We start from the raw sequence: 16,992 nt of genomic DNA, 5'->3' as shown, positions 1-16,992 counted from the left end.
TCAGAGAGAGATTTGTGGAGTAAACCAAGTTCTCTTTCTTCTATGCAAAAGAATTCTCTCCTTTCAGAATGAATCGTCCCCCCTGGGTGACAGCATCCATTCCAGAGCTGGGCTGAATCTTAGCTCCGCCCTCTGTGCACTGGGGACCTTCAGCAAGTTATTAACACTTAGGTGCCTCTGTTTCCTCGTTTGTAAAAGAGGAATAATCATAGCGCCTGAGTGGCCAGGAGGATTAGATGAGTCATGTCTACAAAGTGCTTGATACCGTAACCAGACTTGACCCTGTAGGTGAAGCCGTTCAGCTTGGGTGATCCTATACGCAGTTCATGTTTTAGAAATTAAAATTCTACCACCTCACAGTTTAGTTTGGCTCTTGCTAATTGCCAGATCTTCTCCAGTCTGTGCATTCTTCACATCTGTGCCACTACCTGGTTCCAAGCATGCCCTTGGCTACACTCCTGCTCAGAGCCAGGGCTGGAAAGGGAGAGATGGGGCCCCAGTCGCTGTCTTAACTGCTCACCATTTTGGGGTTAGCAGGCACATTAAGCACTCTTACTCAATTCATGTGACTCGACAAATTTGGAATGTGTTAGGGAGAGTTTTTCCAGCTATGAGTCAGTACATTTATGCTCTCACACACACATTAGAAAAAAAAAAAAAAAAGTTTAGCGAGAGTCATTTCTGAGTGCAAAGTGAAAACTCCTGGCAATTTTACTTTGACCCTGAAGGCAAGTAATACTTAAGACATTTAATAAAGGGTTTGAAACAAGGTGCAGTTAGGAGAAAATTCAGCTGGCTGCCTTCTCTTTCTGTACTCTCAGCCACTGTGTTGTACCTAGGAAGAGCCCGTTTACCTGGGTTTATTTAGCACCTCCTGGATGGCCAGATTTTGGTTAAACATGGTCAGAAAATAACAGATGTGTAAAAGAAGGAAAGGAGAACCAGCATTTATTGGGCACTATTATGTACCAGATGGTCATGTCCCAAGTTCAAGAGACAGTTGTGGGGGTGGAACTATCGCAAGCAGACAGGTTTGGGTTTCAAACCGTAGCACGTAACGTTCACAATATCATCTCATCCCCATGGTATTCCATTTTATGGATGACAAAAGTAATGCTTAGAGAGGAGAAAATATTTTATCTCTGGACACAAAGTTCTTCCCTGGGGTTGTAGCTCAGTGGTAGAGTGCTTGCCTGGCATGCGTGAGGTGCTGGGTTCGATTCTCAGCATCATATATCAATAAAATAAAGGTGCATTGACAACTAAAACAAATATTTAAAAAAAAAAAAGCTCTTCGATGGTAGACATCATCTGCCAGTCTCTGGCCAGGAAGACACTGTCTCCCTAAACCAGAGAGATTGGGGTTACATTATTGTCTCAAGAAGCCTAGACTTGGCAGCCAGGAGGAGAGGACACGGCATTTGCATGTCCCAAGCCAGCATGACTTCCTCAGACAGGGGTCTTTTCACCTACCTCTGCCACTCGACTGACTCCCACCCTTTGGGGACCATGCAGAGCCTGGTTCTCCAGGCAGATCCTCCCTTTGCTGTGGTTATTTTGAAGACAGAAACCGCTGCCCGCCCAGAGAGCTTGTGTTTCCAGCTCACTTTTGTCCGTTTTGTGCAGCCTCATTCTCATAGCTCCCATGGCTCCCGGGAGCTGTAATCAGAGGTGTTTTTATCCTCCTCCATCTGCCAACAGCCGCACCGGAGCCAGGGTCCCCCCCCTCCCAGACTCGACAGAAGGCAGCTCAGGTCAGGTGCCCGGGAGAACTTTTCCCCACACAAATCAGATGGCCCTGTGGCTTGCCCTTTCTAAAGATCGCAGGGTCACAGAGATAAACAGGATGCATCTTTCCATGTAACAAATACTCTTGAGGGCCACTGTGTGCCAGGAACTGCAGATGCGAGTCCAGCTCTTTGGTGGCTTCCCATCACTCACAGGTGAAGATTTGACTTCTCCAGAGGTCTTTGGGTCCCTGGGAGAGCTCTGGTTGGAGCCACAGGGCTGGCTTCCAGGCTCTGGGCCCCTGGGCCCCAGCTCCACCTGCACAGCTCTTCTCCAAGCTTCCTTTGCTACTTGTAGTTCAGGCCACACTTCTATCTGCAGTGTCCTCATGTGCCTTTCCTTGCAATCTTGCCACCATTGTACTGTGCTTGGGTTAGGACAATAATGTCATTGAAGTCTTTGTCCCCAACCCAATAAAGCCAGGGCTCCCCTTATCTCCCCACAGCCTGGCCTGTTGTCAATGTCCCCATCAAGGGTTGCTGAAAGAGCCAAGAACACTGAGCAAAACAGACACCACCCTCCCCATGCCGGGCACCTCTTCCCGGAATGTAGATGGCAGTCGACAGTTTTGAAGAGGAAACGTTTTGAAACAAACCCAGATCAATTCTAGAGTGTAATTCAGTATTCTCGTAAATATCCAAGATGTCGAGCTGCACACACACACCTGGGCTGCTCCTGAACTCAGCCTCTTCTGAACTTGGAGATCTCTGTTGAGGAATAGGTTGGGGCTAGAGGGAGAGAGGGCCCTGTTTGCCAGCAACTTCAGGCAGAGTCGAGGTTGGAGAGACTGCCTCAGGGGAGATGGAAGGATCATTCAGAGTGTTCCGAGTCCCACCTCCAGTGCTGGACTTTCTACCCTTGTAACTCTGGGTAACTTAGTTCACCCCTTATATTCAGGTTTGCCATTTCTAAAATGGGTACATAAGTACCTGCTCCTCAGAGTTGCAATGGAAAAGAGAGAAGACAAGCCCAGCCCAGTGCCTGGCACAGAGCGTGTGCTCAGGTGGTGTCGGCTACCCTTGGCCACTTGCTAGTGATACTCTTTGGAGTTAAAGGCTGCTCTTAGTGACCAAGGGGAAATCTTGTCTGGAAGACAGACAGGAAGTAGAGATGGCCCATTCAGCTTGCAAAGGGACAACCAAGCCCAGACTCCACAGATGGCCTTGTATCTTCACCCTTTTTGACCTTGACTTTCCTCTTGTTCCCAGTCTGTCCCAGCTCCAACCAGAGTATGGGGCTCCCTCATCACTAAAACCCCCCAAATGATGCTGTCACCTCAGGACATAATGACCTGCTTACTAGACCCAGTTTCTTGCTGGTCCGCTAGCTGATGAAGACAGGGTGGAGTGCCCTGCCTAGCGGGGTGGCCCTGGGAGGGAGCTGACTTCTGGGAGCCCTTAAGCAGCTTCCCTGTTCCCCCTTCCGCTCTCCAGCAACTCCACAGGCTTAGACTAGCCAAGGGGAAAGGGGGGAATCTGGGGGGGAAGTGCTACCCATAGGTTTTTCCTCCCTGGGCTTTTGCTCTGGGGGCCAGTGCTTTCTGGTGCAGAGTCTAGAGCCAGGAAGACAGGAAGTGTGCACGCTGGGAGCTCCAGGGGCCTAAAGAGCCCTTTCATTCATTTGCAAAGCTCCTGATGAGCGGCTGCTCTGCACACCAGAGGGAGGGCCTCAGGGCTTGCTCTGAGGCAGTGGCTCCTCTCCCTGGGGAGGCAGCTCTGTGGAGCCCCCCTGGCTCCACAGTCCCTGGGAGGGAAGTGACCAGCCAGGGACACCGAACAAGCATGTGAGAGAAGCAGGACCAGATTCTGGCCTCCTGTGTTCAAGCCCAGTGCATGTCCCCCAGGCTGATGGGGACCAGATGTCTGCCCCTGGGGGATGGTGCCCTGTGGGTTCAAGGGTAAACCCCCCAGCTCCGGAGGATCATTCCCTGTGCAGCCCCAGCCAGATGCTCTTCTCCTCCGTGCCCAAGTGGCTGCCTGTCAGTTGAGGATAATAACAGGTGTCGTGAGTAATCAGAGCTGCTAACACACCTGCTTTCGCAGTGGTCCTGAGCGCTTCAACTGTGTCAGCGCTGTGGGTCCTGCAGGGGAAGCTGGTGCCCGTGGGAGAAGCGAGGACAGCATTCAGGAGAGGGCCTAGCACAGCCCTGGAACTGCACAGAGCACAGGACAGGGCACTGAGAAGAAGCCAGCAAGCCAGGGACACAGCAGGGCAAGGTAGGGTGAGAGGAGGGCAGGCTAGACCTCCAGAGCCTCAGCAAGCAGGGCCTGAAGAACTGACCTCTGCAGACACACAGGCTTCTGGTAGCTGCTCCTACCCAGGCCACCTCCTGATGCATTATATTTTCTCACAATCTGCTGTGTTTCTCCCTTTTTATACCATTCCTTAAGGGAAGGGACTGAGCTTTATCTTCAGTGTCAGTCTGGTGCTTAGCACAAAATCAGATACGTTCAGGTACTCAATAAATGATTAATTGAATATTTAATATATTCAATATTTAATATCAACAGAGTCAATATTTAAAAGCTATGCATTATACATTGAAGTCCTTTATAGATGTTGGTACCTGTATCTTCCACTCTGCAGGCACTTCTGCTGTGAAGTGATGTAGTGTGATCCCAGACATCCTTGCATTATGAAAATTTTTTAAAAATCAAAACTTTGGGGGACAACAGGGTTGCAAAAGACATGACACAACCAAATCAGTGACAAGGCACAGTCCTGGGGAGGGTGGCAACCCATTAAAATGGCCCATTAAATTTTGAATCAAACAAAGAAATACAGCAGCAACTTCAGGGCCTGTATAACCATGGGGCAATATTTAAAGAAAACAAAAATGGGAAACATGGTGGACGGTGACTGGAGCAGGCGAAGGCAGGTGTGGACAGATTCTTTCTCCAGAAGTGAAGGTGAAAGAGCAGTTGCAGACTTTGCTAACGGGGCCAAGGTGGACAGTCCAGCATGGTCTCTACACAAAGATCAGGGAGACCTGAGCAGCAATGCTTCTGAGACCACATGTGGGCACAGTGAGCCATGGAAGGCCAGGGAGTGGGTGGCACGTGGGCAGCAGAGTCAGTCACTTTACACCCAGCTGCTGGTATCTGGTGGTACAAAACATTAATGTGCTGGACATTTGTCTATGCACCAAGGTGACACCCACACTTCATTGACATCACTGCCCTAGCTGAGCTAATCCGCTTTACAAAAGCAAGTGCAAGAGTGTAAATAACGTCCAGTTGTCTTTTGTATCCACAGGGTCTGCACACGCAGATTCAACCAGCCACAGCTGGAAAATGCATTTGTCTGTCATGAACATGCACAGACTTTTTATATAGCTTTTACATTGTATAGGATACTATAAGTAATTAAAGATGACAGTATATGAGAGGATGTGCAGAGATTATGTACAAATACTTTGCCATTTTAAATGAGAAACTCGAACATTAATAATTTTAATATACTCCAGAGGACCTGGGGCAAATCCCCTTCCACGGGACTAGCAAAGGGGGAGATGAGATTCCAAGTCTGACCCCTAGAGCATGCCATATTTCGAGACAGTATTAATAACTAATAAACAAAGAAGACCAGTTGGTGATAGGGGGCTAAGGATCACAGTGCTAGGTAAACACTATGCCACTGAGCTTGCACCCCCAGCCCTAGCTGGCATTGAGAAGGGCACCGGTCATTCACCCGTCAATTGTAGTACGTTCTCCTCTTGTAAGTCTATATACTATACCCACCTAACACCAAGTGTGTCACAAGAATATATGGAGGTGAGTAGCTGTAATCAGGAGCATCAGAAACCTTTGTTGTGATGTCCCTCTCCCCATCAGGATCAGCAGGACTACTCTAGTCATACCTCTGGAGCTAGAATCAAAGGATAGCAGCCACAAACTATCAGAGAGCTCTGTGACCTCAGGAAAGTCACTTATCCTCTCTGTGCTATGATTTTCTCAACTGTGAGACAGGGCTAAGGACACATCCCTTAAAAGTTGGAAGCTGATTAGTTAGTAGAGAAGCATTTTCTAAAGTATAAGGGTTTGTAGAGTATTGTCTTTCCTGTTGGTCTGTGTCTGGACTACGTAGGGTAGTTGGTCTCTGAGGGCACCTTCTTCCTTACTGGATGGTTCATTCCAAGGGCCGTGGCCAAGAGAATTAAACTCCCTGAAATGAAAATCAGTTAATCGCTGTGATTAAATGCAGAAGTTTGAATACCCCTGCAGGAAGGAGACCCAGGACTTTTGACTGGGGAATTTTGCTGGCCCTTGACGGAACTAAGAGGAGGGAAACTATCTCCAGTCCCCGATGGCTGTTGCTTAGAGCGATCTGCAGTACAGCTGGGACCCCACGCTGACCCCAGGGCCTGAGGGCCCCTGGCCACCCTGGCTCACTGCCCTTCCCTTGAAGCGGGGCCTGCCTGACCCTCACCTTTTCGTTTTGCTTCCCTCACATAGTTCCACAGCCCCGTGAGCATGGCTTTGAACCTGCTCTACCATCTACTGCTGCACAGCCACGGTGGCCCAGTTGTCACGGTCCAGCCCTTTCTCCCCTGGAGAATGGCCCACAGCTTTCCTCCTCCCATGAATAAAAGCCTCATCCACCAACACTCTGCAGACTTGGACGTGCAGGAGTCACAGCGGGTCTTGTTAAAATTCAGTCCCTGCTGGGACCCTGCCCCTCCCACGAGCTCCCAGCTTGAATGCCCAGAGCCTAGTGCCCGATGGCTACAGAGTGAACACCATCTTTCCCCCATCTGAACAGTGCATCTTTGAGAGCAGGGATGGATGGATAGACTCACCTGAGAATTCTGAAGGAAACAAGAAAAAACAAGGTTTGCTTTGAAGGTGGCTGGGTGCAGGGAGCGAGCCCCAGCCTTCAGCAGCGCTGACTGCACCCGCAGGTGGCCTCTGCCTGGCTGGCCATGGAGCCTCCAGGGCTCAGGCCTCAACTTGCTGTGCTGGGGACACATCCTCAGAGGCCAGCACTCGCCTTGTTCTTCCAGTTTCCGTTCTCCGAGGGATAATGGAAGCACACGGGGTGAGCTTGGCAGGAGTCTCTCGGGATATAAATACGCTTTGGGGGCTTTTGTTTTAAGGCCGCAGCATCCTTCCGACTGCAGGCCTGAGCACAGAGCTCCCCCTAAGCCCTCATCCAAATGGAACCACGTGTGGCCTGCTGCTGGGAGCAGGCAGGGGCCACTCCGGGGACACTGAGTGAGGTCAAAGAGGGCCCCTGGCCCACCCCACGCAGTTTCCCCATCAGCTTCCCTCTCCTGAAAAGCCTGCCTTACAAGGAGCTGCTGACTCATCCAGGGTTAGGGGCTTTTTTTTCCTTCCTCTCCCTGTCTCAGAATCGCCACAAAGCCCAGAGATTTTGAGGTTGGCTTAATGAGCAGCTCGGTCCTCTTCCTTTCATCCTCCCACCTTTACCCCAGTCTCCCAGTGACTCAGTCCTGCTGGGAAAGAGAGATGGCCACCCCGTCCTCTGCCCTGCTGCTAACGTTGAGTTCCTCTCCTGCAGGTCTCCACACACTGGCTGCTCTCGGAGCTGAGCTGGAAGGAGGTTCCCAGGATGTAAGCCACACGAGATGGTGAGTGACGTGTCGGTCGGTGGTCACAGGTTGGGTCTCAAGGGAGAGGAGAGGGATGGGAGGAAGGGACAGGCAGCTGGCCGCTGGCAGCCCTGACACTTTCCGCCCACGTGCACTGGGAGCAGCACTGTGCTGGGGATCCCGGGGCCAGTCCCTTGGAACTTGCTAGGTTCCTGCCAGTCCTTCCCCAGGAGCGAACTGAGCCTGCAAGTGTCTGAGCTGTCCTTTCTCTGCTCTGATGACAGCAGCTCAGACTTACCATCCAGAAGGCTGTGTGCTTGGAATTGTATTCAGAGAAGCTTTAGCCAAGGCTCAGAACAGAGAGGGAGCTAGCTGGCTCGGTGGTGTGCAATGGAGCCCTGAGGGGCCGGGACTCAGGCAGGAGGAAGACTGCTGAATGACACACCCCCTCTCTGTGCTGCCTCTCTGTGGCAGGTTCTGCTGCAGAAGCCACTGGATGAGATGACCACTGAGTCTCTCCAGTGACCTCACACCTGTTGGCCAGCTGCACCTGAGCTAACACCTTATGTCCATGATGGGTGGGCAACTTGCAAAGCACGATGGGAGTTTTGCTGAGGCTCAGGGTGCTCCCTCCCATTCCGGAGCCACAGAGTTACCAGCCAGCTGCACTATTGAGAATTGGGCCCAAGATCCAGGCCACACAGACCAGAAGGAAAGGCCAGGGAAGGTGTGGCAAGAGCACCCACCACCCACTCCCCAGGAGGCAAAGCCGGGAGACCCAGACAGGCGGCTGGACCACAAGCATGACGTCACTGAGGGCGGTGGCGGCCCTCTGGCAGGGGCAGGAACTTATGCCCAAAACCTGGCCCACTGGGCGTGAGAAAAAAATTGTACTCTGGATCCAAATGGGACACCCATGGCACAGGGGAGGGTGTGAATAATGAGACATGGTTGTCCTTTGTACTGTGCGTCTGGGTCTCCTGCCCCTGTCAGCTGCAGCAATACTTCCCAAAGGCCCCTGAGGGCAGGGCGCTGTGGGAGGCCAGAGATGGTGTTCTTCTCTCAGAAACTGGCAGCCTGGATGAGAATCGGGTTTGACAGTTGCTGCGCATGGGCTGTGTGTGCAGCTGAACCCTGAAGGGTATCGGGGAAGGGGCGGGGAAGAGGAGGAGGAGGAAGGCTCAACAGGGAATCTGAGTCTCTTCTTGGCTGGTCCTTGCAAGTCTTCAGGCAGGAGTTGAGCTTCGAGGACAGAGCTGTGTCCTTGCACTCACTGGACCCCAAGTTGGTGCTCAGTAAATCATGGTGATAAAGTATCCAAGAGGCAGTTCCGGGAGGCGGTGTCAGTGCTTAGTGGCAGTGACCCTGGATTCAAGTCCTGGCTGTTCCACTGGCTGTGGGGCCTCAGGCAAGTTGCCAGCTTCTCTGTGCGTTGCTTTTCTCATCTGTATAATGGGGATGGGGTAGTAACCATCTCCCAGAGTGGTTGTGAGGATTCAAGAAGGTCATTCCTATAAAGCTGCTTGGCTGGTGAGCACTCAGTGGCTGTTAGCCCTTCTTCTAGTTGTGGGTGAGACTCGGGGTTGGGTCTGAGATGAAGCAAGGGGCCCACTCTGAGCCCATTCTCTACAGCAGAGACACTGTGGCCGGGGACACCATTTCTCCTGCTGTCTCCCTCTGATGGTCCCTCCTGGTTCTGACACTGGTCCAAAGCCAGAGGCAGCTCTGACATCTATTGCTAGATGCATGACTTCTCTAATGTCCCCTTCCCCCAGTGAACGAGGACACCATATGCCAACATCCTTCCCTCTCAGAAGTGGTCTTGAAAACTGGAAGACACTAGCACACAAAAACAGGCTCCATCGCCACACATGGAAACCGTGGAAGACTAGAGTTTGAGCAGTATGGTCTGGGTCCCCACTCCACATCAGCCCCCGCCCCTTCCCCAGGGAGGTCTGGCTGTCCCCAAGGCTAGAAGATGAACAGCTTGTCACTGGCTTCCCAGAACAATGCTTCCCTTGGCAGAAGGCAGCAGCAGCCACCACCCCGGGATTTTTACTGTATTTCAGATAAATTATATCTGCGTGGAACACTCTCAAGGTCACACTTCTTACTTTAGTACAAGGCCTGGGGCTATAGAATTAGCTTGCTCAGGGGCCTCCCTTGTGGCTCCTCTGCCCCATCTCACCGTGACCCTAGCTGAGCATAAGATGGTGGTGCTGGCCAAATTGTGCATGACATAAGCCCAGCCCCACGCCCAGGAGTCTAAAAACACACCAGGTTCTTTTTCCTGGTATCTGCCAAGCAACTACCACCTCTCTCTGCCTTGGGTGGGAAGCAGGCAGGGATGAAAGGGTCGAATGGCCCCGGCTGCCAGGGAACTGTGCTGAGGCACCCCTGCTGCAGAGATGCTGCCACGGATTAGCGATGTCTGCCACGGAGGCTAGAAAAAGGACCGTGACCCAGATGCCACTCTTTGCCATCCTTAGACAAAGTGATGTCTAAGGTCATCTTCCTGCTTCCACTCTTCATGGTTTTAAGTCCATCAGCCTTTTTGTTCCTGATGATTAGAGAGGCAAGGCCTGGCGAACCTCGCTCACCTGAACCACTTCAGGACCAACCCAAGTGAGCAAGAAGTCTTCCTCCCAGGGCCTCCCCACGTGGGGCGCTTGGCCGTCTCTCCTACAGGAACCCACCCCTGTGAGTGGACTGATACAGAGAGAGGGCCCCGAGGTCTGTGCTGAGCAGGTGTGACCCCAGCTGAGCATACTTGACCTGTACCTCCAGGCCACTGACTCTGGCCTGAATAGCACTGATGCTCTCACAAAAGCAGGGAGTTTATTGAAGTGGAAAATCATTCAGTGGGCAGCTTGGCCTCCATCTGAAATGGCCAGGGAAATTGAATTAGACTCCGCTGCACTTGCTGCAGAGAAGCTGCTTTTCCAGAGTTCACACGTGTGTGGTGCTGCAGGGTAGTCCAGAGCGAGTTTTCCTTGAGTTTCCTGATCTATAAAATGGGGAAATAACATCTCGTAGAGTGGTTTGGGAGAGTAAATGAGATAAGAGGTGAGCTTTGCTCTTTGAATAGGGTCCGGAAAATTGGTACAGTTTGATTTAAAAAAGAAAAAAGCAACATAGTTTTCAAATGACTCCTGTTAGTCTTTCAAGGGCTTTTCCTTTTTGTTCCTGATGATTCTTCAGTGGAAAGTGTAGATTTAAATCCCACACTTGAGGCTCTGCTCTGGTCTTCTGGGAGGAGTGGCTCCCAGGGTAGCACAGGGAGTCCCCCAGCACAGCGTTTCTCTAGCAGGGACCGGGCTTCGCAGCACCTGGACCATGTCCTCATTGTCCCTTCTATGCAGTCGTGTCAGCAATCAGATCCACTCCCTCCGCAGGGAAAGGCAGGACAGGAAAGGTGAGCTCATGCCACACTGATGCCAACAGATTCGAGTGTGCACGCACCCAGAGGATGGGATCTCCTTGTTAAAAATGGGTTAGACTTTGGAAATGGAGCTCCACACTCAGTCTAAGTCTTTGAGCATCTGCAGGAGAAAGAACAAGAGGGGGCAGGGGGAGGAAAGGAAGAAAAGGGGAAAAAGAAAGAAAGTCTGCATGAAGCAAGGCTGGAGAAGCTGTGCCCTGGTCACAGGACCTGGTGTGGGTGGCTGCAGAGGGCTTGGGAAGCACAGCTGAGCTCATTAGGACCCCTGGGTTTTGGCTGAGGGCTGGGATTCTAAGGTGGGTGACAGACAGGTGCGTACCTTATCCCAGCCACCTGGAGCATCTGGCCCAGGGCCCTCTGGCTCACCAGGCTGGACACCCTCACTCTTTGGTCTTCTCTTCTGGACCCAGAGCAGAACTGCTCTGCAGCTTGGGCCCTATCCCCACCTGGGGAGCCACCTGCCCTATGGGGCCCCACCCCAGCAGTCATCCCACAGCTCCACGGGCTACAGAGAGGAGACTGTCCCCACCCTGCTCTTCCCTTCTCCCCACTCAAGCTCCACTTCCTAGCATGGTGGCCTTGAGGGTCTCTATCTTCATCCTTGAACATCCTTGAACAGTCTCAGACTCTTCCCTCCTGAGATGGAGCTGAGGGAGGCTACGGGGCACAGAGGAGGCCTTGAGGCCAGAGTGCATGGCCAGCGTGAGGCCAGAGTGCATGGCCAGCATGAGGCCAGAGTGCATGGCCAGCGTGGGTTCACTGAGGAGCTGTTACCAAGAGGCCAGGGCAGACCAAGGCGTCATATCAAAACTCAGTGCAAGCCCAGTAGCTTCCTCTGAGGCCCTTGTCCCCTTTTCTTGGCTCTTACAGTCTCTACCACCCAACACGAAGCAATAAAGCAGAGTCCTTAAGATCATGCTGTAGGGATCAGACTTGGAATCTCTTCTCCCCCTTTGCTAGTTCTGTGATATCAGACAAGTTATTTAACTTCTATGGGCCTCGGTCTCCTCATCCATAAAATGGGCCGCCTCATAGGGTAGTCAGGATGACTATGTTGAAGACTCATAAAAGCTTATGAGTTTCTGGAATGTGCCTAGGACAGTGCCTAGCACAGAGTAAAAGTGGTAACAAAACCACTCAGTAAATGCAGAAGTCGGTGTGTGTGTCACGGTCACTTGACTGGCTTCAAAAAGATGGCAAGTTGCCTACTACAGAAATGAAGTGTTTCCTTCTGCCCACGGGTTCAGAGACCCTGGAGGAGGGAGGATTCCTGCAGACAGGGGAGACAGGAAGCTCAGCAAAGCTCAGAGGCAGACAAGCATGGGCATTTGGGGAGTGTCAGAAAGCCTGGGTCGCTGGGGCAGGAAAGCCTCGTGGGAGCACGTGGTGGCTGAGGTGGGCGAGGAGGATCAGTGCAACCCAGAGGTCCTCAGATGCCATGAGAGGGGCCAGACTGCCTGCAGGAAGCAGGAGGTGATTTTCAGAGGTGTGATGCCTTGGGCTCAGACAGGTGGGAGGGTCAGAGGCAGAGGCTGGGTGGCAGCCGGTCTGATGGAGACAGGGAGTAACCAGCTGGACCCCGGTGGCCACAGCAGGGATGGAAGGGTGGGAGGCTTGCTCCAGAAGCAACTCTGAGCTACACCTGCTGGACTTGGGTGGGAGGGAAGGAGGGACTGAGAGCAAGTCCCAGGCTCGGTTTGGGAACCGTAAGAGAAAATGACCCTGGGGTTCACCAAGTAGTGGGCAGACAGAAAACGTGGTGGATGGAGAGGTAGCCTAGGAATGTACGCGGAGCAGAGGGCAGCATAGACCAGCTGCTTCCGTGGTCTCAGGAGCCCTCGGATGGAATCAAGTTCTGGTTCAGCTACCTGGCCAGCTGCATGGACGAGGAGGGGTCATTTAACTTCTCTGAGCCTCAGCTCTTCCTCTGTATAGTGAAAATCAAGTGGTTATTATCATCACCAACCTGAGAGGGCTTCTAGGATCAGTACATGTAAAACGTTAGGAATTGTCTGGCTGGGCGGGGGCTGCAGCTTGGTGGGGAGCACTGGCCCAGCAGGGGCAAGGCCTGGTCCCCCCAACCCATTTAACATAAAAATGTTAAAAACTACATCTGGACCCAGTAAATACTCTCATTTGAGAGCCTGTTACCCACCATGAGCATTGCTGTTAAGTTTGGATTAGTGTTTGTGACATCATCCTAGTGGGGACGTCCTGCATGGCCCTGGAACTCAGAAACCAGCTCAGGGAGGGAGGGATGTTTTGGGAGTCACCAGCATAGAGGCCATTGACGGCCACCCTGGTGGCTGTGCTCTTGCTGGGGTAGGGAGAGGAGGAAGAAATGCGATCGCCTGGGACTTCTTCAAATATGTCACCCTCCCTAACTGTGTCCCCCTCCCCCGCCCTAGCCTCCCAGCCTCCTGCCCTAGGAAAAATCAGTGTGGCCTCGCATCACCAGTTTCAGGGTAGACAGCAGGCCCATGGAGAAGGCAGGGAGCCCGAGGGTGGGCTCTCCCAGGGACGGCTCAGGCCAGGAGACAGCCGGGCTGGGGACAGAGCCCTGGAGTGGCATCAGCACTTTGGGGGCAGGACCAGAAGCAGCAGTTCCATCAGGAAACTGAGCTACAACATCCCACCTGCCTCTGGTGTGACGTTCACCCACTCTGACTGACTACAGGTAAGGCTCCGAGGCAGGCACTGGGTCAGGTGCAGGTTCAAGGGCATGTGAGGTGATCTTGGCTCCTGCCCCCAGTCCTACGAGTGGACCCAGTGTATCTAAGCTACAGGAGAAAGGAAGAGAAAAGTGAGAAATGGCATCTCACCCATCCCTTGTGTCTGTCTCAAGCTTTGTCCTGGTCACCCTGCCCTAAACCCTGTTCCGTGTGTTTTGTTCAGGATAATACCTGAAATTATTAGATAACAATGCTTAGTGGATTTGTGATTATGGTGGACTTTGGGTTATAAGATAGAAGTCCAATTCAAGTTGACCTGAGTGTAAAACAGAAAGGTGGTCCATGTAACTGGAAAGTCTGAGCTGGCACCCCGCTGGGCCCAAACAATGACAATAGGAGTCCTCTCTGCAGCCCTGGTTCAGCTTCTGTGTGGGCCTCATTCAGGCAGGCTTCCCACGCTGACACTGTGACAGCGTGGCCACCAACAGCTATTCCCATGGAAAGAGGATTTCGCTTCCCTAATGGTCCTCGCATGCCCTGGGATGGAAAGACCCAGGCCACATGTCCCCCTGTGAGCCATCTGCAGTGGTGGACCATGCTCACTGGCCAAGCCTGGTCATATGTGCCCACCAGGCATTGCCAGACCACAAGGACTGAGATCGGTGGGTGGGAACATTGGGGAAAGGGAGGCTACCAAAACCAGCATGCAGTGTGAGAGTCTGCAGGGCATTCAGCGCCCAAGATAATGGACTGATTACGGTGGCTGTAATTCTCAGAGGGGACCCCGTGGGGAGCACTGAACCTGGGGTGGGCCTCTGCATCTAGACCACACGCAGAACAAATCCAGTGGCATAATATTTTTGCAGAAATGATGTCCCACCTGTGGGTGCTCCTCCACAGCATGCTATAGTGTCACCATGTACTGATATGTCTCCCTCCAGAACCAGGGAGTATTCTTCAACCTACTTTTAGTGGAAAAAAGGCACTGTCTACATATCTCCTTTACTTTGCTTTCCTTTTTCTTCTGTTTTTATCATATCATTATTACAGCCAGCCTACTGGGTCTGGCTTTGTATGGCCGGTGAGTGAAGAATGGTTTTGTATTTATAAAAGCTTTGTAAAAACAAAACAAGATTACAAGACAGATGGTGTGTTAGTCCATTGCATGTTGCTATAACAAAACACCTGAGGCTGGATAGTGAGTAAAAATGATAGTTTATGAAGCTCACAGTTTTAGAGGTTGAAAGTCCAAGATCAGGTGGCCACACCAGTTTGGCCTCCAGTGAGGGCCTGTGGGCCCATGGCATCACAGTGGCAGGGGCACATCTGCAAGAAACACGCAGTGAGACAGGAAGGCAGAGAGACACAGAGTCAGGAATTTGCTCCTGTTATGACAATTTGCTCACACTGGGCCTCTGAGGGGACTATGTTAATGTCCTCCTAGGACAGTGCCACTGTGACCTAATCCCCTTCCACTAGGCCCCTCCTCTTAAAGTTCTGCCACCTCAACAGGGCTCCAGTGGGGATCAGGCTTCCAGCACAGGACCTGTTGGGGGACATGCTCATGCCATATCCAAACCTCAGCAGATCACATGTGACCTCCCTCTGGCCCTTCAGAGAACACAGTGCTGACCTCAGAAAGCACCTGGGCTGTGGCGTCCCCTGGACCTGGTCTGGACACTGCCCTGGATGACCAGGGCCCCATGGGGCCTTTAGCTACCAATGCCACGGGACCTTCCCTGCATGGTGACATTAGTGACATTGGCAGCAACAGCAGCAGGCCCTGTGCAGGCACCAGCAGAGATAGAAATGGGGTAGCACTTGATCAAGTACTATCTCCTCTGATCTTCCAGTCCCCAGAGGCAAGGACGCACAGCCCTGGGCCACATTCTGTGTGTGGAGACCAAGGCTTGGGGGAGCGGGTCACCGGCCCCAGAATGTGGCAGAGCCAGCGGGGCCCAGGCAGTCGGGCTGCAGACTTTCCTGCTTTGGTTCCCTGCCGTTGCCTTTCGCTCTCCTTTAGAGCAAGAGAAATCTTTGCCTCCCCCTTTAATTCCCTAGCCCCCACCCCCACCCCAATTTTTTGGCAAAACTCCTTTCTCCTATAAAAGGGCAACTGAAAACCAGAACTGTCAGAAATGGCTCCAACGAGCCACGCATGGGGCTCACACCTGTAACCCCAGCAACTCAGGAGGCAGAGGCAGGATGATCACTAGTTGGAGGCCAGCCTCGGCCATTCATTGAGGCCTTCGGCAACTTAGTGAGATCCTGTCTCAAAATATAAAGGGCCTGGGGATGTGGCTGAGTGGTGACGCGCTCCTGGGTTTAATCCCTAGTACCAAGAAAAAGAAGAAAGAGCTCAGGCACAAACATCAGAAATGTTGGTTTTGACATTCATTCATTTGTCCATCCATCAGTCCACCCGTCCATTTGTCCAGCAGACACAACACAACTCCAAGGACCCCCTTAGAGCCCACGTCTTTGCCATTGCCATCTACAAGGCCCCAGCCATCACATCCTCCAGATTCATTGTCACCAGGAGGCTCAGAGGGACGCTCACTACAGAGTACCGAGCACTTGATTAATATGCTGGGATTCGGGCCGCACCAGACTTCTTCAGCCCCCTCCCCCGCCCGGTTACCATGACGACATTATTTTAACAAACAGCTTCTTAATATTTAATGAAAATTATGCTTCTGACAAGCGAGCAGAAGAACAACCGCACTACAAAGGGCTGAAAAGGGTCCACGAGGATATTTTTGCACAAAGCCATCAGTGTCCCCGATCCCTGTGTGCCGTTGGCGCCAGAACACGCCAGCTCTCTGGGGCAGGGAGCTCTGCGATGCCAGGCCTGGGTGATGCACAGCAATTGAAGGTTGTCACTTTTTTAACGCAGAATGTCACAACGGCTCCGCAAGGAAGGGGTAGCGTGATAGTGTTATTAAACACTCCTGTGTACACCAATCTGCTCAGTTCACCCCCCGCTCGCCTGAGGCTGCTAAGAGCCTCGTTTGCTTCCTGTGTCCTGATTGGAGCTGGAGCATTAGGCAGCCCAGAGCTGAGGCCAGAGTGAGAAGCAGCCGGGCCTCTTCCTCACGGCACCATCTGTCCATCGGATTCAGTAGCAGGCAGGTGCAGGGATCGGGGGATCCAGCCCTCTGCCCTCGAGGGGGTGCATGCCAAGAGAGAAAAGAGCACAAGGACACAGACCTCCCTCTGGCAACCTCTGTCACCACATGGGTCTATGGGCCAGGCACTGTGCTAAGCCCTTGAAGGCAAGCATTCATTGCACACTCCAGTGAGATCAACCAACGAGGAAGATGGGTGAATAACTATAATAAAGTGTAAGGAAGACAATAAGGGTGGTCTCTTAGCTGTGTGGCCTTGGAATAAGTTATTCTACCTCTCTGTGCCTCAATTTTCTCATCTACAAATCGGGGATAATAACACTATCTACATTAACAGTTGCCGTGAGGTTTGAAATGAAATAAACACCCAAGGAGCCTTAAAAGAATACCTAAAATACTTAAAACAATAAA

General features: G+C 52.2%; 1 protein-coding gene across 2 annotated transcripts in view; it reads left to right on the top strand.

Moving 5' to 3' along the window:
* Positions 1-16,992, top strand: part of Zhx2 (zinc fingers and homeoboxes 2) — a 160,988-nt gene that overhangs the window by 59,443 nt on the left and 84,553 nt on the right. For both annotated transcript variants that reach the window (XM_026406671.2, XM_026406672.2), the window contains one exon: positions 7,309-7,378. The gene's annotated coding sequence lies outside the window, so the exon portion shown is untranslated. The remainder of the gene's footprint in view (positions 1-7,308; positions 7,379-16,992) is intronic.

Source organism: Urocitellus parryii, chromosome 7 (assembly GCF_045843805.1).
Source record: "Urocitellus parryii isolate mUroPar1 chromosome 7, mUroPar1.hap1, whole genome shotgun sequence".
NCBI classification, from domain to species: domain Eukaryota; kingdom Metazoa; phylum Chordata; class Mammalia; order Rodentia; family Sciuridae; genus Urocitellus; species Urocitellus parryii.
The sequence above is the reverse complement of the archived record's forward strand: the minus strand, read 5'-3'. Positions and strand labels throughout refer to the sequence as shown.